Raw genomic sequence first — 21706 nt, 5'->3', positions numbered from 1 at the left:
TCTACTACTGGAACCCAGAAGCCTCACTGGGGCTTGCAGACTCTGGCACGGAGAAATCAAGCACCAAGCCTTCATTGGGCCCTAACACGCGAATCACAGGGTGAACTTTGAACATCTGGGAGCAAAGCTACGCCACCCTCTGCAGATAACTATTCTCTTTGAGGGGACACCTTCTGGCTTGCCATCGGGAGGCACAAGAGACTGAACAGGTGACCAGAGACCACCAAGTTGCCATTCGATGTGAGCTTGCCGTTATCACTGGGGTGCCGTTTGATTCATCAATCCCAAAACATCTGGGCTCCCACAGCAACGTTCCACCAGCCAGTGGGAGTGGCACATGTCAGACAGGACTTGAGCAAGTCCTGAAGGCACAAACCAGTTGCACATGCAAGTGGCAGAGATGCCCCTTGATCCACACTCTTGCTACAGTGCTTATTTCGTCTAAATCCATGTCCGTGGACTCCTGGGGAGACCAGCTGATAAGAGAAATAAAAGCGTTCAAGCCTAGTTTACAGCTGGTTCTGCACAATATGCTAGGACGGCTCAGGGCTCGACCACTGCTGCCCTGCAGCTGCACTCTGGGTGGCACTGAAGGGATGTGGCAAAGTTAAACTGGCAAGGTTAAAGCGGGGGGGGGGGACTTTAAGCAGTGCACCCAGTTGTTTATTTCACTTACAAAGAGAGTGTAAAAGTCTGGATCTACAGAGACTGACAGACTAGCGCTAGCGTCTTGGATGAATGATCAAGGACTCAGAAGGAACAAGATTTGAAAATTAATGGTGAGGAAGAAGTATGGGATAGGTCTCCCTGAATGAGTACAGCATGTGGACATAGATGTGTCCCAAGTGAATGCTCACCGAAGATGACTCATGCTAAAGTTATCAGCCGTTCTCCAGCCACTCATCTGCCTAGCAACATGGACCAACACTCACCAAGGCTAATCTGCCAACTGCAGAGAGTAAGACTGAGCTCCCCAAATGACAAGTGCCAGGAGGAAGGGGTGAGGTCAGCCAGTTACCTGGTGGCTGGTTGATTGAATTAGACTACTTTCAGCACAGAAGGGGCACTGTTTTAATCTCACTGGAATAAACACTTGCTGCAGATATGAAGATGCCTTCCCTAATCCTAATACTTATGGCAAAACCACCACGGGGAGACTTACAGTATACATAGTTCACCATCATGACATTCCACACAGCATTGCTTCTAAGCAAGGAACTAATGTTATGGCAAACGAAGCATGGCAATGGGTTCATGCTGGGAGAATATACTGTTCTTATTATATGCACAATACCCTGAAGCAGCTGGCTTGAGAACCAGCGAAAAGGCCTTTTAAAGACTGTTATGATGCCAGCTGGGTGACAACACCTTGCAGGGCTGGGGTAACATCTTCCAAGATACAACATGTACTCTGAGTCAGGGACTAATACATAGGGCTATTTCTCCCATAGCCAGGATTCATAGGTCTAGGAATCAAGAGATAGAAATTGGAATATCTCCTCTCGCTATCACTCTTAATGACCCATTAGAAAATTTTTTCTTTCTAGCCCCTACAACTTTATGTTCTGCTAGCATAGATATCTTAGTACCTAAGGGAGGAATGCTTCCACCAGGGATCACAGCAATGGTCCATTACGTTCCAAGTTGAGACTGCTTCATGGCAGTGAATAAGTAGACCAAGAAGAGGGTTATTATACCAGCTGAGGTGACTGATCCTGACTATAAAGGGGAAATTGGGTTGCTATTGCATAACGGCTTAGGGAGGAGTATGTTTAAATGCACGAGATCCTCTAGGGCACCTCTTATTTCTCCCTTGTCCTGAGACAAGTCAATGGAAAATTACGATAACCCAATGGAGGCATGATTTCTGACGGCCCAGACTTTTCAGGAATCAAGTCTGGGGTTACCTCCCCAGGCAAGGAATTATAAGCAGCTGAGGCATTTGTTGAGCACAAATACAACACGGAATTAGTAGAAGAAGGTAATTATAAACACCATCTGTGACCACGTGACCAGTTGCAGAAATAAGGACTGCAATAAGTCTCTCTTATTTTGGTATGAACATATTTGTGTATAAATTAACCAATTCTCTCTCTCTTTTTCTCTCTTTCTCTCTTTCTCTCTCTCTCTCTTTCTCTCTTTCTTTCTTTTCCCTTTCCCCATTTGCCTATCACCCAACATTGAAGTGTTAACATTAGCTAACTCTGTATTTCAATACTGAGGTTACAAGGTACAAGAACAAGAGTGGGACTCAGAAGAGAAACGAACATCACCCAAAGATGGCTAAAGGGACATCGTATCTTCTTTCGAGGAGAGGGTTAGCGTGTTTTTCATATGCCTAGAATAGTTGCGTCATATCAGGCAAAAGCATAATTTTGCTATTACCTTCATTCAGAAGGTATGGCTAAGAGAAGTGTGGCCAAACCCCATACTTCTAAGGGATGGCCGAGGTGCCATGGGGTGGGCTGTGATGGTGTCTAGAATGTCAATTTAGCCAAGCTGGAATTCTATTGCCCCAAAGTCTCTTCCCTCTATGGTCCTGGGTAATACTGGACACAAGAAACTTGCCAAAGATCTGGAAGGCACAACTAAAACAGTGGTCGTTTATACGCTCTGAAGGTCAGCGCTGCACCAGACACAGCTGCAGCTCACGCCTGGTTTAGATGATCTGTTGGCACGTCTTGCGAGCAGGGAGCAGTCGTCGGGCTTCGAAGCTCTCCAACTCCTGCTGGAGCACCTGCTTTGGCTGCTGTGAATCCCAGTCCAGGTGCTCAAGCAGCCCTGTGATGAAGGCCATCAGCTCAGCCTGCCGGTCACCCTCTTAGAGCTTGGAAGGCAGTGAGAGAGAGAAACGAGTTCCCTTTTGTCCTCATCGACTCCACTGTGTCCCGTTCTCTCCCATCACATTCATCGCTCCTTCCTGACTGATGGCACTATGGATGTCAGCCTCGTAATATCAGACTCCAAAGCAGCACCCAAATAAAATTAGAAGAAGTTTTCATAACTCCACCAAAACCTTGCTTATCAAGCTTTTTCTGTAACTTCTAGAGGCAAAAAATATAAGCACTACGATTCAGAAAAGACAAAAGAAGATACTATATTCCAGCATACACAAGGACATCAAACTTATCTTCAACATGCAAATGTCTGATTTAAGACTTGTCTTTATATTTGGGTTCAATAAAATCAATGCAGTCTCGAGAGAGAGATTCCATTAGCATGTTTAAAGCAGTAATCAATCCAACTATATTTGTACTTGGCCTAAAGAATGGATGTATTGACATGAAGAAAATGGTGAGCATGGGAAAAAGGGAACCCCAAAGAACATGAGTTGAGTCGCGCATTTCTTTACCATGGGGAAAGAGAAGAAATGTATCTCGATGAGCAATGTGAACTTCCTCAACGCGTTTGTTTGAATTCTTTGTTTCTTTGGTACCGTCACTGAACACCTGCTATTGCAAAGTTTGTAATATACACCTAATAACTGAAAACCAACAATCCACCCAACCAAGTATGTATTATTCTCATTTTAGAGATAAGGAAACCTGCCTAATGTTATACACCTTATCAATGACTAAGCTGGGAAGAAATCAACCCCCGGGAGTCCTGTCTACAAGTTGGTGCTCTTAAGCATTACACAACCCTACAGGTATGTCTGTACCCACTGAGAACATTGATGTCACTACACAACTATCCTCCGTACCCTGCCAATACCTTGTTCACCAAGCCACCTGCAGGTGATCTGGCTTCCCACTTGGCTTTCTTAAACTTAATACAAGTATTCTAGTAAACCATAAAGTTATACTTCACATTATAAATTCATAATTTTGGGTATAAAAAGGAATATAAACCCATGACTTAAAATACAGGCATTAAAAGAAATGAAAATCATGTATAATCCACAAGCTCTGAGGTAAACACTTAAAACCCTGGCATATTTACCTCCTTTATCTAAATGTGCCACCACCACCACCACCACAACGGCAGGAGCAGTTAACACAGGTGCCTTCCACTAGGTGCCAGGCATTATTCTGAGGGCATTAGATGTATTCAGTCGTCTAAACCTCACGACAACCTCAAAAGCAGTCACTGCTGTTATTACATTTTACAGATAAAGAGCCAGAGCAATAAAGAAAATAAGTGGCTTCCCAAGATCATAGAGCTAATAAGTGGCAGAGCTGGGATCTGAACCCACCAAGTCTGACTTCAGAGCATGTGCCCTTAACCAAGAAGTTACACCGCTTTACATCTGAATTGGGGTATTACAAAGGGCAATCACTCCCCTTCAGGGGGCAGACAGAGGGTGGCTGAGCCCGCATTTTATTTCTAGAGGCACTCCTTCCTAAGATACTCCCCTGCCCCCAAAAAACTCCTTTGGGAGGTCTTTCACTACGGCTTGCCAGAAGATATTATGAGCCAACACGACTGAGTCCCCTGGGGATAAAAGAAAACATCTGCTTAAATTATATCTAAAAATACGGTATTAAATTCTTTCAGAAACTTCCTAGTTCTTTCACTCCCACGAGTACAAAAACCTAACAGCAAACTTGTGCCAGAAATTACAATGGATGTTTGTTCTTTAAATCTTTAGATTTGATTTGATTTAACACTCTAGCAGTCAAAGCTTTATTCTAAGGCCTTCAGGTTCTGATATATTTAGTAAATCTAACAAGATCCAGTAATTATCCCCTAACATAAGCTAATATTCATGTCAACTTAAATGTCAATATATTCATTTTCTGAATAAAAATTTTAAAGTACAATAAAAATTTAATTGATGACTTTCAGTTATGAACATGAATACCAGGGGTGAAAGGAAATCTGTCTGCAAAACACGTCATTCATTGAAAAATGACCAGAAAGTAAAAGGTAAATACCGTGTCTACACAGTAGACTCGTGAAGTACTTCAAAATTTGCCAGAGAATGAGTGAATCTGAATTGTATCTATTTACTAAACGCTCATCAAGCAGCTACTACGCGCGCAGCACCTTGCTAAAGTACTTTAAGAGAGGGAATGTATTTTACTGACATATTCTTGCTCTTCTCTGTACAACACAGCAAGAAATTCCAGTCGCTTCTGAAAGCCAATCACGCCAGACACTGCGGCTGGCTCAGAGCTGGGGCTCTCGGTCCCAAGCAGTGTGCAGCATTACATGTGGGACAGGTTTAAGGAAATCACAGTCAGTACACTTTGAAAGTACTGTCACAAAGCCCATTCGAGCTAGAACCAGGAGCATGATGAATAATTCACTTCTGGCAGAACAGAGAACACAGTCTCCTTCCCGACACACTCTTCCCTCCCCTTGATTTCTCTCCCTTCCAGGAGAGGAAGGGAAAAGAGAAAGGCTGAGACAATCACCCAGGCTGGTTATCAACCTTCTCAACTCAAGGCTTTCCTACTTAGAATGTCCTCGGGGTATCTGTGTTTAAGAATTTACTGAAAAGTTAATTCCCCGAGTTTAAACAAGTGGCCACTGGTACGTAACTTATTTCCCTCCAGTTTTTGTTATTTAAGCAGAAAACAGAATTGAGAGTGGCCAGAAGGATCACTGCCATGACTTAGTACTGCCATTCCATTAGTAATCTCTGCAGAGAAGAGCATGCCAGGTTTATAGGTAAATATGAAAATGAGATGTACCAGTAAGCATCAGAAAGAAGAAAGAGAGCTTAAGTGACTTTCCCAAGATAACCCGGCTAAATAATCATCTCCCTGGGGTCAACTGTGGTCACCACTTGTCAAAATCAGAGACAGGACACCATGAAAGAATGATGAATTACCAACCGTAGCCTTAGCTAAATCCCTGTCCTAGTCCCTTTAGGTCATACTACCCTCTGCCCTAAGTCTGGGCAGGCTCTCCTTTCTGGTCCACCAGTACCTTTATGGTTACTGTGGGCTTCGCTCACCTTACTCCCAATACATTCTACCACAGTGCAGTGTGTATGGCATTTCATAAGGCAATGTGAATCTTTCCTTAACTGGTGTTAAAAAGAAATAATTATTCTTACACTTGTTAAGTGGTAAGGAAGGTTTTATTCAACATTATTACAGCAGGGGTATGATGATAGGGGAGAGAGATCAGTTCTGATTATGGTAAAGACAGCTGGGGATTCAGTCGTGGCACCAAGCGAGGAGGTGAGTGGATGGAAAATTACTAAGAGGAGACCTCAGGGTCAGGGGATTCCTGCTAAACTGGTCTAAGAGAATCCTTGCTGAAGCAGGCCAACAACTTCGAGGACATCAACGTTGGGGGGTGAGGAACTTGATTAGATACCCAGGGCGGTCAGACATCAAACGTGGGGGGAATTCTCACTTAACTGACTTAGTAGAATTCTTGCCAAGAAGAGACTGTGCAGGCCTGGCAAAGACAGGGCAGACATGAAGGCCAAGGTCAAAACCTAGCTGAGAAAAAGGCCCCGAGGAGCCACCTGAAGTTTGGTTCAAGAAGAGTCTTTGTCACTGGCATTGGTACCTCCCCTTTACTAAACCCTTCTCCTGATAATGCCAAATCAAGTTCTTATAAATACTACATTAAAAGCTGTTTAGTGAACCTTGAGAAAGGAAGTCTCAAATTCATTTTAAGAGGAAATTTTTAAAAAAGATTTTATGTAATCTCTATACCCAACGTGGGGCATGAACTCACAATCCCAAGATCAAGAGTCACACACTCTACCAACTGAGCCAGCCAGGTGCCCAGGTCACTAGATTTAAAAACGAGTGTATTTCTAAAACACTCAGGCATACAGAATACAAATCTAGTAGTGTTGGCCCCTTACTTCAATCATCCAAGGGCTACCACTGTCTCCAGGACCAGCTCTTGCGGAGACAGCCAAGGCCCTGCCTGGTCCTCTCACTAATGCTCCCCTGGGCTGCTGCCCCCTCCTCTCAACCCCACACGCAGGGCCTCTGTGCACAGTGCTCCTTTAGCCCAGTGTCCTCTTCTGCTTTCCACAGAGCCACCTGGCAAAGGAGTACTTATGGTTCAAGCCTTAGTTCAAAGGCTACGAACCGTTCTTGGGCTCCCCGCCCCCCCCCCCCACTCCCCCACCCCACCCCCACCCCCGGCCTTCTTTATTCCGCGTTCTGATCACTCAGGTGACAAGGACTGTAACTTTCTACTGCACTTGTTTGTCTCTGTGTCTGTCTCCCCGTCAGGCTCTGAGGCCCTCAGAGCAGGAACAGGTTTCATTTGCCTTTGTATCCCTATCGTCTCCGGTTGACATGAAACAAACGGAAAAGGAAATAAAAGCAAACCCTCCTTTGAAATTGTGAAAGTAGCGCTGTTGATTCCAAAATAAAAGGTAGCCATGCTTTAAACATTTGAAATAAACTTATTACTATATTCTTTACAGGTAGCTCATTAAAACCTTGGACTATTGCTTAGCTTCTGATTTGTTTACAACCTGAACTAAACCAATACAGTCGTCAAAACAGTATTAAATAATACTTTCTCAAAAGAAAGGGCACCGCGCCGTGAACCCCCTTATTTTGATGCTTCCGCCTCCCCCAATACGGTTGAGCACATAATGCTGGGAAAAGGGAGGAACATGAAGTTCCTCATTACCTCCTTCATCAATCTTACACCTACAAATACCACGCACGTGTACCTGATTACCTCCAAGACAGACAATTCCCTGTTGTTTTCTACCGCTGTCACCACCCACTGGAAGGACTGATTTATCACTTCTCCAACCCCACTTTCTAGAACATAACCAGCGACCATAATGCCTTTTTTCATTTTAACCAAAAGGTGAGGTTTATTACAATGCAATCATTTTCATCATCATCACATAAATCATGTTTTTTTCAAAGCCTGGCCAGTGAACACCAGCATCAGAATCACTGGGAAGTTTACAAAGAGGAAGTCTGCGATCTCACCCTAGAGAAACTAACTCAGAATACAGAGTGGGACAGAGCAGGGGTTAGGGAATGTGAATTTGAAATGATCTCCCAAGCTGGCTCATAAACTCACTATAGTTGAGAATGAATCAATAAACTAGACCTTGATTTATTAAATTGCTGAGTGCCAAAAATACACCAAATACTATGGTAGGTAATATAGGTAATATAGAATACACAGAAGTAATATTGGTAGTAGTCCCTAGGGTACCTGAGTAGCTCAGTGGGTTGATTTCGACTCAGGTCATGATCTTACAGTTTGTGGGTTGAATCCTGTGTCGGGCTCTGTGCTGACAGCGTGGAGCCTATGTGGGACGGACTCACTCTCTCTCTCTCTCTCTCTCTCTCTCTCTCTCTCTCTCTCTCTCTCTCTCTCTCTCTCCCCCCCTGCCCCTCCCCCACTCATGCTCTCTCCCTGTCTCTCTCAAAATAAATAAACATTAAAAAAAAAAGTAGTTCTCGGGGCGCCTGGCTGACTCAGTCGGTTGGGCGTCTGACTTCGGCCCAGGTCATGATCTCACGGTTCGTGGGTTCGAGCCCCGCGTCAGGCTCTGTGCTGACAGCTCAGAGCCTGGAGCCTGCTTTGAATTCTGTATCTCCCTCTCTCTCTGCCCCTTCCCTACTCATGCTCTGTCTCTCAAAAATAAATATTGAAAAAAAAAATTTTTAATAAAAAATAAAAAAAAAAGTTCTTGACTTCAAAGTATTTTCAATTTAGTTAGGAAGAAAAAGTTTACACATAGAGAATTCTAGAACAATGCTAAACTCTATGGCACAGAATGGTCTCCAAACTTTAGATCAATTACCGCATCTTTAAAAGTTTTAAGTATGGGCTACTATAGGAATAGTTACATACACCACATTATGTACTATTCTACTAACAGATTATATACATTAAAACAGATAATACCAAAAAGATGAAAATTTGGGGAAATAGATTAAATTTCAATGGGACCAACTTTTCAGTGATTAGTAAAAACATCACTATGCAATATTAACAGATTTCTTGATTTTTTAAATCTTGGCTTACCAATTTGTGATACTGAGATCTGAAGGCCTGATTACAAGTTCTGTTTATGTTGACACTTGACTTCATCAATGACTGTATTCATATTTCAATTCATTCACCAACTATGTGACAATTTTTTATACAAGTCATGTTAGTAGGGCACCTTCCTGAGGACAATCAGCAGTTTTTGAAAATTAATCACTTAAATATCTGTAACAAATGGTTTCCAAAATCTACTAAGATTTTTGACCTAGAAGATTTATAAACACGTTAGAAAGTTGTCTACATGTTTAAGTGTGTAGATATGAGAATTTTAGAAATGACAATATAATTAAGGGTAGTAAAATCAAACAAGTATGGACATTTCTGAACACCCATTTTCAAAAAGCTTATTCCAGTCTCTCTGTAGTACAGTAGGCAAGATAGTGTGAAAGGTTCTCCAAGAAAAAACACACTTTTTTAAAAGTGTACTGATGAGCTGGAAGAGAAACATCCAAGGGAAAAATAAACAAACATTTAAAATCTCCAGCTGAAAGCAATCACAAAACCCAGCACTGCCCTGGGGTCCACATACTAAGCTTGGGACCTACTACAACACTGGAGAGCTGAACTTAAAACTCCTTCATTGAGTTTGGGACACCTTTAGGAGAATGAAATGTCCCAGGTCAGGGGCTCCTGGCTGGCTCAGTCAGTAAAGCACGTGAGACTCTTGATCTCGGGGTTGTAAGTTTGAGCCTCATGTTGGAAGTAGAGATTACTTAAAAATAAAACCTTAAAAAAAAAAAAATGTCCCAGGTCAGCAGGGGCTCCCAGTAGGAGCAAAACAAATCCTCTCTAGAAGTCATCCTCAGTTCAGACCCCCAAGTTTCACACAGATAAAACTCAGGCAAATATGAGTTCACCCACAAAGACCAGCAAATACAGAAAAACACAAGCCACAGGGAATGAGAATCAGCAGACACAAACCATAAAGCTAAAGCCCCAGGGACTTCATATAGTGGAATTTCCAGATACAGGAAGTAAATACATATTAAATGTTTAAGGAAATGAAGATGAAATCACAAAAACAAGCAAAGACCAAAAAACTATAAACTAGTCCAGACTGGTTTGAGGGAAAAATTTAGAACTTTGAGAATGAAAAATAAAATTCATGAAACTAAAAATTTAACAATGAGGAAAGAGAAGAGTGGAACATGCATCCAACACTCCACCAGTTTGTGTCCAGCTCAACACAGGGTGCTGACGGGAACCAGCATATGCTAGATGCCGGGGGTAGGGGTATGGTGAGAACAACGCGGGGCTGCTCAGGATGCCGCTGTTTCAGAAGAACCACAGTACAGCAGACAGACACCAGAGGGAGCAAGAGCTTACAGCTCCTAAAAAACACAACCAGGAAATCCCTCTAATCAGGCATCTACAAGCACACATCCAGAAAAGACACATCTACAGGAAAGGTTTCAGAGCCTCGAGAATCTCTAGCTGGACTGAATGGCGAAGATCTTTCAATGTAAGGGGCCGCCTGGGTGGCTCAGTAAGTTAGACAGCCGACTCCTGATTTCGGCTCAGGTCACATCTCAAGGTTTGTGAGTTCGAGCCCTGCACTGGGCTCTGTGCCAACAATGTGGAGTCTGCTTGATATTCTCTCTCTCTCAAAAAATAAATAAGTAAAACTTAAAAAAAAAATCTTTCCGTTATTAAGCCAGTCCAGAAAGACTGGGAGAGGTAGCCATTTTTTTTAATGTGTGGATACTAACAGAGTTATAAAGAACACAAATAAAGGGGGAAACGGCCCAATCAAGGGAAGGAAATAAATCTTCAAAAAAAAAAAAAAAAAAAAACCCCAACCCTGAAGAAACAGGGGTATATGCATTACCTGGCAAAGAATTCAAAATGATAGACATAAAGATGCTCAATGAGGTCATGAAATGATAAATGAGCAAAATGAGAATTTCAACAAAGAAACTGAAAATATAGAAGATAACCAAACAAATTTTGGAACTCAACTCAAGAATACAATAACTCATTAGGGAGGTTCAATCACAGATCAAGCAGAAGAAAGAATGAGCAAATTTGAACATTTTCTTGAAATTATCCAGCCACAGGAACAGCAACAATAATAGCAGCAGCAGCAAGGAAGAAAAAAAGACAAAACGAGTGAAGAAAGTCTAAGGGAATTATAGGATACTGTCAAATAAAGCAATATATGCATTATGGGAGTCTCAGAAAAAAAAAAAAAAAGAGACAGAAAGCTTGTATTTTTAAAAAATGACCAAAAAGTTCCCAAATATGAGGACGAAAATGGACATACAGATTTCCAGATGCAAGAAACCTAACAGAATTTAAACAGGATGAATCCAAAACAGGATGAACCCAAAAATGTCCTCACCAAAACACATTATAATCAAATATAGTCAAAGGTCAAAGAGAATTTTGAAAGTAGCAAGATAAAAATTCCTTGTCATGTACCAAGGAACCTTCATAAACTTATTCACAGATTTCTCAGAAGAAAACTGGCAGACCAGAAAGAGTGCAATAAAATATTCAAACTGCTGGGGGAAAAAAAAACTTGCCAGCCAACAATGCTATATCCAGCAAAACTGTCCTTCAAAAATTAATAAAAGCTTTCAGAGGAAAAAAAAAAAAAAAGCTGAGAGAGTTCATCACCACTAGACCTGCCTAATGCTTAAGGGAGTCATTCAAGTTGAACAAAAAGACACTAAATAGTAACAGGAAACCATATGAAAATATAACTTCACTGGTAATGGGAAAAATAAACACAAACACAGAATATTGCAATATGGTATGTAAATCACTTTTATCCTGGCATATAAATTAAAACACAAAAGTATTTATAAAACTAAAACTATAAAATATGCTAATAGATACACAATACAAAAAGATATAATTGTGACAACAACAATATAAAGTGTGAAGAAGGAAGAAATAAAAGCAGAATTTTTGTATGAGATTGAAGTTAAGCTGCCATCAGCTTAAAACAGATTGTCATAACTGTAAAATGTTTTATGTAAGCCCCATGGTAACCACACAGAAAATACCTAGAGAAGATACAAAAGAAAATGGAAAAAAAAAAACCACTCAAAGCATGTCATTAAAAAAAATATCAACGAAACACATAGGCAGACAGCAAGAAAGGTTAAGAAAGACAAAAGAATGACAAAACAGAGAAAAGACAAATAGGAATGTTATAGAATGATAAAGTGGTCAATGGGCCAAAAAGATACAACAATTTTAAGTGTTTATAGACTCAACATCAGAACATTTAAAATGTATGAAACAGATACTGACAGAATTGAAGGAAGAAATAGACAGCAACACAGTAACAGTTGGAAATTTCATCAACCCGTTTCCAACTATGGATAGAACATCCAGACAGCTATCAAGAAGAAAACTGAGGACTTGAACAACACTACAGACCAAAAGGTCCAAACACACATATTCAGAACATTTCACTGAATAGCAGCAGAACTCATTTTTATCAAATGTAAATAGAAATTTCCCAGGATAGGGCACATGTTAGGTACAAAACATGTCTTGCAAATTTAATAATACTGAGATTATACCGAGTATCTTATCCAAACTAATGGTATACAACTAGAAATCAGCAACAGAAGAAAACTGGAAAACGTGTGAAAATTAAGCAACATATTCTTGAGCAACCATTGGGTCGGGAAGAAATCAAGACAGAAATTATAAAATATCTCGAGACAAATGAAAACAACGTACAATCCTCTTTCCTTCGGCAGCAGGGACAGATTGTGCAGCTACGGCCAAGATTAAGGCTCCACACCTTCGCGGCAAGGAGGAGGAGCTGCTTGAACAGATGGGAGACCTGAAGGTGGAGCTGTCCCAGTTGTGCGTCGTGGAAGAGACAGGTGGCGTGGCTTCCAAGCTCTCCAAGATGTGAGCTGTTTGCAAATCCATCACCCGTGTTCTCACCACCATTAGCCAGACTCAGAAAGAGAACCTCAGGAAATTCTACGAGGACAAGAAGTACAAGCCCCTGGATCTGTGGCTGAAGAACACACATGCCGTGCGCGCCCTGCTGAACAAGGACGAAAACCTGAGGACCAAGAAGCAGCAGTGGAAGAAGCAGCTATGCCTACTGGGTTAGTATGGGTCAAGGCCTGAGCATGGGCATCAGTAAAATAGTAACAAATTGGAAAAGAAAGAAAGAAAGAAAGAAAGAAAGAAAGAAAGAAAGAGAAAAGAAAAGAATAGAATATACAAAAACTTACAGGATATAGCAAGAGTAGTACTAAGTGGGAAGTTCATAGCAATAAAGACCTTAAAATTAAAGAACAAAAAAGATTAAAAAACAAAAAGAATGCTCTCAAATTCCACCTCAAGGAACTAGAAAAAAGAAAAACCTAAGCCCAAAATTAGTAGAGGGAAATCAGAATAAAGATTACAGAGGTAATAAATGAAATACAGAATAGAAAAAAATTTTTAAGTCAACAAAGAATTTGTTTTTTGAAGAAAAAAAATCAACAAATGAAAGAATCTCTAGTCAGACTAAGAAAAGAGAGAGAGAGAGAGAGAGAGAGAGAGAGAGAGAGAGAGAAGAACCTAACAAAATCAGAGGAAACATTACAACTTATGCCATAGAATTAGAAAGGATGGTCAGAAACTACCTTAATTACATACCAACAAGTTGGATAACCTACAAGAAATGGAGAAATCCCCAAGAACATAAAATTGACCAAGACTGAACTATGAAGAAAAAGAAAATCTGAACAGATCTACACTAGTAAGGAGAATGAATCAGTAATCAAAAACTTTCAGCAAAGAAAAGCCCAGGACGAGATGGCTTTCTGGTAAATTCTATAAAACATTTAAAGAAGAATCAACATCAGTCTTTCTAAAACTTTTCCAAAAATTGAGGAGAGGGAAACACTTTCTAAGTCATTGTATGAGGCCAGCATTATTCTCATACCAAAACCAGAAAAAGATGCTACAAGAAAACCACAGGCCAATAACCTTGATGAATATATATGGAAAAATCCTAGATGAAATATTAGCAAACCAAATTTAACAGCACATTAAAAGAATCATACATGATGACCAAACGGGATCTATCCCTAAGATTCAAGGATGGTTCAACACAGGTAATCAGTGTAATTAACATTAACAGAACAAATGATGAAAATCACATGACCATCTCTATTGATGCAGACACGGGATTTGACAAAATTCAATGCCCTTTCATCATAAAAACAAACAAAACCTCTCAACATACTAGGAATAGAAGGTAATTACTTCAACATAATCAATACCATATATGAAAAGCCCACAGCTAACATCATACTCAATGATGAAAACCAAAAGCTTATTCTCTGCTATCAAAAACAAGGATGCCTCCTCTTGCCACTTATATTCAACACAGTACTGAAAATCTTAGGATTTTGCCTAAGCAATTTGGCAAGAAAAAGAAATAAAAGCCATACACACTGGAAAGGAAAAAGGAAAAGTATCTCTGTTTGCAAATGACATGATTTTATATGTAGAAAACCATATGACCTCCACCAAGAAACACAAACAACTGTTAGAATTACAAACAAATTCAGGACATCTGGGTGGCTTAGTTGGTTGAGAAGCTGACTCTTGATTTTGGCTCAGGTCATGGTCCCAGCCCAGGGTCATGGGACAGAGCCCTGTGTTGGGTTCGGGTTCTGCACTGAGCATGGAGCCTGCTTGGGATTCTCCCTCTCTCTCTCTCTCTCTCTCTCTCTCTCTCTCTCTCCCCCTCCCTCCCTCTGCCCCTCACCCCTGCTCTCTTTCCCTCTCTTTCTCTCTCTCCCTCTAAAATAATAAAAAAGAACTAAAAACGAATTCAATAAAATTGCAGGCTACAAAACCAACAAATAAAAATCACTAACAACAAGTGATGTGAAAAGAAAATTAAGAAAACAACCTCATTTACAATAGCATTAAAAAGAATGAAATATTTAGTAATAAATTTAACTAATGAAGCAAAAAAATGTCTACCCTGAAAACTACAAAACATCACTAAAAGAAATTAAAGGAGACACAAATAAATGGAAAGACATCTGTGTTTATGATTTGGAAGATGTAACACTGATAAAATATCCACACTACCCAAAGAGATCTACAGATCAACAAAATTCTATCAAAACCCCAATGCCATTTTTTTTACAAAAAAAGAAAAAAATCCTAATATTCCTAAGGAACCACAAGGACCCTGAATAGCCAAAGCAATCTTGAGAAAGAAGAACAAAGATGAAGGCCTCACAGTTAGGACTTCAAAGCATCAAAGCATATTACATTGCTATAATAATCAAAACAGTATGACACTGGTATAAAGACAGGCATACAGACCAATGGAAGAGAACTGAAAGCACAGAATAAATCTATGTATATATGGTTAAATGATCTTTTATTGATAAGAGTGCCACGAATACACAAGGAATGAAAGACACAACAAATGGTGCTGGGAAAGCCAGATCTCCCCATGCAAAAGAATGAAATTGGACCTCTTATATCATACACAAAAATTAATTCAAAATGCATTAAAGATGGGGAGGGTGGGTGATGGGTATTGAGGAGGGCACCTTTTGGGATGAGCACTGGGTGTTGTATGGAAACCAATTTGTCAATAAATTTCATACATAAAAAAAAATGCATTAAAGACTTATATAACACCTGAAACTGTAAAATCCCTTAAAGAAAACACAGGGGGAAAGCTTCATTACAATGATCTTGGCAATGATTTCCTGGATATAACACAAATATCACAGGCAATCAAGGCAAAAAGTGAAAATGTGGGGAACTACGTCAAAGTAAAAAGCTTCTACACAGCAAAGGAAACAATCCTCACAGTGAAAAGACAAACTATAGAGTGGAAGAAAGTATTTATACACCATATATCTGAAAGGGGTTAATATCCAAAATATGTAAGGAACTCCTACAATTCAACTGAAGAAAAAAAACAAAAAACAAAAAACCCTGATTCTTTTAAAAAAATGAACAAAGGACGTGAGAAGACATTTCTTCAAAGAAGACATCTAAATGGCCAACAGGTATTTAAAAAGATGCTCAACATCACTAATCATCAGAGAAATGCATATCAAAACCACAACGAGATTATCACTTCACATCTGTTAGGATGGCCATTATCAAAAAACAAAACAGACAAAGATATGGAGAGATTGGAGCCCTTGTGCGTCCTTGGTGGGAATGTAAAACGGTGTGGCCATTATGGAAAAGAACATGGAGGTTCCTCAAAAAATTTTTAAAATAGAACCTATAATCTGGCAATCCATTTCCAGATATTTATTCAAAAGAATTGAAATCAGGATCTCAAAGAGATATTTGCAATCCCACGTTCATTGCAGCATTATTCACAACTGCCAAGTTATGAAAACATCCCAAATGTCCATCAACGGAAGAATGGATAAAGAAATGTGTGATATACATTCAATGGAGTATTTCTGCCATAAAGGAAGGGAATTCTGTCATGCTACATTATGGATGAATCTTGAGGATATTACACTAAGTGAAATTAGCCTATCATAGAAAGATTGACACTGCATGATTCCATTTAACTTAGTCAAACTTATAAAAGCAGAGAGTAGAATTGTAGTTGCCAGGGGCTGGGAAAAGAGGAAAATGGGGGAGTTGCTGCTTGATGGTATAAAGTTTCAGTCATACAAGATGAAAAAGTTCTAAAGACCTGCTATACAACATTGAGCCTACAGTTAACAATACTGTACTTAGGAGTTTAAGAGAGTAGATTTCATGTTATGTGCCTACCACAATTGAACACAATTTAACAGAAAGATTAACTGATTTAAATACAGCTAAAGAGATTTAGCCAACTAAAAGATAAATCTAAATATTACATAACTGTTGCAGATAGTATAGGGAAACAATGAAATGGGGGGGGAAGGAGAGTTTAAGACATATGTAGGATAGAATGAGAAATTTTAACATATCTAATGAGAGCACTGGAAACACTAGAGAGAACAGAGATAAGTTAATATTTAAAGAGAGCATGCTTGATTCAGTTCAGAAGTGATGAAAGATACAAATCCACAGATGATAAATCCAAACAAATCATGCAGCTTATAGTACAGACAGGCAGTGAACATGTGGGAAAAATGACTAAGAGGTTAAGGCACACAGAGGAGTTATGGCCTCACGTTATGTAATCAGACTCCCCAAATGAACTGCCACAGGGGGCAGAAACAAGGCTATTTTCAAAAAGATAAAAGTTGATAAGTATCTAGAACTAATGACAAACAGGAAATCACAGACAAAGGAAGCAAGAAGGAAAAAAGGAAATCCACACCTAAATACACTGTAGTAAAGTCCAACACCTAAAGAAAAGCAGAGACTCTTACAGAGGCGGATGGAACAGATCACCTAGCTACCGGCAGATGACTTCTGAACAGAATGAAATCAGCAGACCATGAAATACTATCTTCTGAGCAATGAATGAAAATAACTGTCATCTTAGAAATAGAGGCTGAGCAAAACTATCATTGAATAATAAGGGCAAAATACATTTCGCATTTAAAAAACAAAGTTTATGGCTAACAATCCTTCACCAAAAGAACTTCAAAGGTGTTCACTGGGAAAAGGGAAAATGACATCCAAAGGAAAGTCTGAGAAGGAGGAAGAAATGGTGAAAAAATAATAACTTAAAAACTATGTAGCTGATTTTAAACAATCTGGGCTTAAAAAAAGAAGAGTTAAAAACAGCACTTTGGACAGAAAGGAATAGAAGGTAGAGATGTTTTCTCACAATGGACTGTCAGACCAGGAGTGTGGACTGAGCACAGACCGATGTTCAGCTACAGCAGAGAGCACTGCTTGCTGCAACCGTGTCAGAATTTTTCTTAGAAACATGAGCCATACCTTAAGGGATTTGTGGGTTTGGGATGAGGCGGAAAGAGCAGGGCACCTGAGACAGAGAAAATAGCAAAGTTTCAAAATAAAGATGAGCAGGGCATAGCCTGTTCTTCCTCTAATAACGCATTTTATATCATTTCATATATTCTTTTAAAATTTCTTGGGGCGCCTGGGTGGCGCAGTCGGTTAAGCGTCCGACTTCAGCCAGGTCACGATCTCGCGGTCCGTGAGTTCGAGCCCCGCGTCAGGCTCTGGGCTGATGGCTCGGAGCCTGGAGCCTGTTTCCGATTCTGTGTCTCCCTCTGTCTCTGCCCCTCCCCTGTTCATGCTCTGTCTCTCTCTGTCCCAAAAAAAAAAAAAAAAAAAAAAACATTGAAAAAAAAAATTTCTAAGACAAAAACAAACCAAAAAAAAAAAAAAAAAAAAAAAAAAAACACCTCTAAGAAGCAACAGCATGAGTGCAGCAACAGTGGAAGATGTCAGAGATCATAACCTTGGGTGGTCAGTTGACTTTCTGAAGGCTTCTGCCTCTGTCTGTACTATGCAATATTTCCAATAACTTCCCAGTGTCACTAACTTAATCTGATAAATGAAAAAATTCAAAAGGGGAATGTTCCTGCACTGATGTCTTACAGATTACTACTAGATGCTCTGCTGGGTGCTGGGGATACAGAATAAAGGGACAAAATAAGCCAGCAATGAGAGTGCCGCAGGATAGGTACTGTGACATGTGAGGTGTGCACAGGGTACCCAACGGTAGTGGCAATGGCATGTTCTCTCTTGCCTTTTCACATTACTAACAATGATTCCCACAGCACAAACTACTGATGGCGCCTCATACACGCTAAGCACCTGCTACACTCATCACAGTGAGTTTCACATCTATCCAAAGAATCACCTTCAAAAGTTTTATTATTAAAAGATTCAAAGTTAAGTTTAACCAAAACATTCCAAGAAGGGGTCAAATCAATTATCTTCATACTGATTAAAATTCACCACAGAAAGCTAGTCGGGGCCTTTTGCATTCATAAAAATCAGCACGATCAGAGTTTTTCTGAAACACAGAAAAACAATTTATCTTGCTTCATTTAAAAGCACCTACAAGTAATGGTAATAGATTGCCTACGGTCATGCTGGCACTAACCAAGCATAATCTAAGAGAAGAAAAAAAAATTTCAAATACCCATTCTTTTTCTGGATTCTTTCCAACCTAAAATCAAACACATTTTGCATAAATTAATTCTATTATCTGTAACGTGCCTTTTCTACTTGGCTACGAAGTGTTGATGGCATGAAAAGTTCATCATTGGTTATTTTGTGGTATTTAGCCATTTCAGGCCTACCACCGATGCACACACAAATCCCTTCACCCATGAGAAAAGAACTCCTGAAAAAGTACACACAGAATGTTCTCAAAGAAAAGCAATTCTTGCTGCCTCTACTAGAGACAGTGGTAGTAACAGGAGATTAGTGGTGTAACACACCTCTTTTGAAAACCTTAATTTATCCTCAACATTTATTAGTGACACACATGGGATAGGTATTGCATATTCCCAAGAATACAAAATCCAAATATGTTCACATGACTAAACAAAATTTTATATTAGCTGAAAATGACAATAACACACAAAGATGGTTTTTAAAACTGCCCTGTTTAAAACATTTCCAGCAGTGAAAGAATATTTTTAGTTATGTCCTTAATATTTCAAAGAACCTAGAAACCTTTACAGTCATATGAAAATAAAATTTCACAACCATCTTTTTAAATATGTCACTTGAACTGAAAAGGACTGCCCACGTCCATCTTGATTGTCTTACTGGCATTAACATATTAGCTCACAAGCAGGTTTGTTCTTTATTTCATTGATGAGAGGTGAGTAAAAACGGATTAGGACACTTACTACATGCCAGAGAATACAGAGAGATAACAGCAACGACTCAATAGCCATCCATCTCTGGTAGTCCCTTTGATAAACACCTATGGCACGCACAAACCAATTTAGCCCTATTTACACAATTTTCTACTGTACATGATTTGTTCGGGATTATATTTCAGGTAAGCTGCTTGAGGGGAGAGGCCTTATCTTAAGTAATACTTCTGTATGCCTTCCAGCTCAAAAACAAAGCTGGGCGCACATTAACTGATAAATTAACAGCCAGAGTGTAACAATAAATACTTTCCACAAATTGGGACATATTAGGCAATTGGGAGAAAATCAGAATTAGATAAAGTAAGGTACAGGGAGATACAGTCATTTACAACACAAGGACAGAAGACAAGACCATAAACGTGACTTTGAAATAACATGTTCAGAACCGGAGCGAATGTGTTTATACAGCACGATTATTTTCAGAAGGTACAACAAAATTTATCACACAATTACTGCTTTGCTTAAAAATCCACTAGGGTCTTTTTTTGGGGGGGGGGGCAGGGGTCTTACTTGTGATGCTGCAATTTGTGCTATTCTTTGATGCATATTTTTACAATGCTATCCCATGTCCTTAAAAAGTACCTTATTCACGCACACTTATGGAAACAGCTTTACTATTGGAAATCCAAAAGAAAATACAAACAATGTATTTTTCCACTCTTCCTAGGTTAGCACACAGTGTTTTACTAATAAACACAAAGGTCATCCATCATCTATCCTACTTTCCATTCACACTGAAATGACACACTGAATGACAAGAACCTTTTTAGAGTTCCGATTAGAAAATTTCTGTACCAAAACTTGACTTGAAGATCAAGTTTAACCAAATTTTTCACCCCCCACCCCCGACCTCCTTCAATCTCCCAATCAAAACTGTGCATCAATTATTTATTTTTTAAAACACTTATGATGCAAAATGAAGTTATAATTTATGCTGGCAGCAGCCTTACACCGTGTTGACCATTTTAAATGCATGACAAGCTAGCGAGGACAAAAGCACACTCTGAAATACCTTCCCAGGTCTTCTAACAATAGTCTCTTACTAGAATTTCTTCTCCCTTCATATAATTATATTAAGTTTCTGTGTTCCCCTGCGCTCCCAAGATTAAATAATCTGTTTATACCAGCCGCCAACACTTCAGAGGGGAGTTTGTGTCTTCTCCTGCATACCTTTTGTCTAAGAACACCAAAGCACTTCATATTTTTATGTTACCAACCATACGACGGCACTGGTCCACTGAGAGCTGGAGTCTAACTTAAACTAGACAACCAGACAGATCTGGACGGCCCACCAAACTTGGTACCTGCTAGCTCCTTAAAAAGCAGTCAGAAAATCAGCCAAGGCCCTATTTACAAGTCATGCGGATTTAAAAAAAACAAAACAAAACAAAACAAAAACGAGGGGGTGGGGGGAACAAACCCTTTTCCACAAAGAAACTCACACAGACACCCACACACAATTGTACTTTTCAGAAGGTGGGAATACAACTGATCTGGTCCTTTTGGTTTTCAAGAGTTGAAACACCAGGGACATCTGCATCCAGATAAAAACTCCTGAGGGCAATTTGATCAAAGACACAGCAAATCCTTCCTTCAAAGAAATGCACCGTGTGACACTCCAAGGAGGAGGAGAGATATTTAAAGTAAAACCTGCCCTGAATTATCGCCCCAGACTTGAGGAAGGGAATGAAAAGCCGCTGGCTTCCTACGGCTTTTAAACGTTTTTGCTGTAACCCCAGGGCCACAGAGGCTGTCCGGGAAATTCTTGTACTCATCTCTCCCGAAGAGTATCTCAGCAGCAGGAACTCATCCACACAAACACACACATCCATCCTACTACCGCTCTGCCCCTTCCCTTCCGACCTTCCGCCGGCGGAGCCCACGACCCAAAATGGGACACAGTGTTACAAAAAGCAAAGTCATGGGGCAATGCAGGGGGGTGGGGGTGCAGGGGACCGAAAGGGCCAGAAGAGCAG

General features: G+C 40.0%; 1 protein-coding gene and 1 pseudogene across 2 annotated transcripts in view; one reads left to right on the top strand and one right to left on the bottom strand.

The window, feature by feature from the left end:
• MARK1 (microtubule affinity regulating kinase 1) overlaps positions 1–21706 on the bottom strand; it is a 119736-nt gene that overhangs the window by 97525 nt on the left and 505 nt on the right. The gene's annotated exons all lie outside the window — the stretch shown is intronic.
• Positions 12650–13039, top strand: LOC115505505 (annotated as a pseudogene).

The sequence above is a fragment of the Lynx canadensis genome, chromosome F1 (genome assembly GCF_007474595.2).
Source record: "Lynx canadensis isolate LIC74 chromosome F1, mLynCan4.pri.v2, whole genome shotgun sequence".
NCBI lineage: Eukaryota > Metazoa > Chordata > Mammalia > Carnivora > Felidae > Lynx > Lynx canadensis.
Note: the sequence above shows the minus strand (reverse complement) of the source record. Positions and strands in the feature narration are given on the sequence as shown.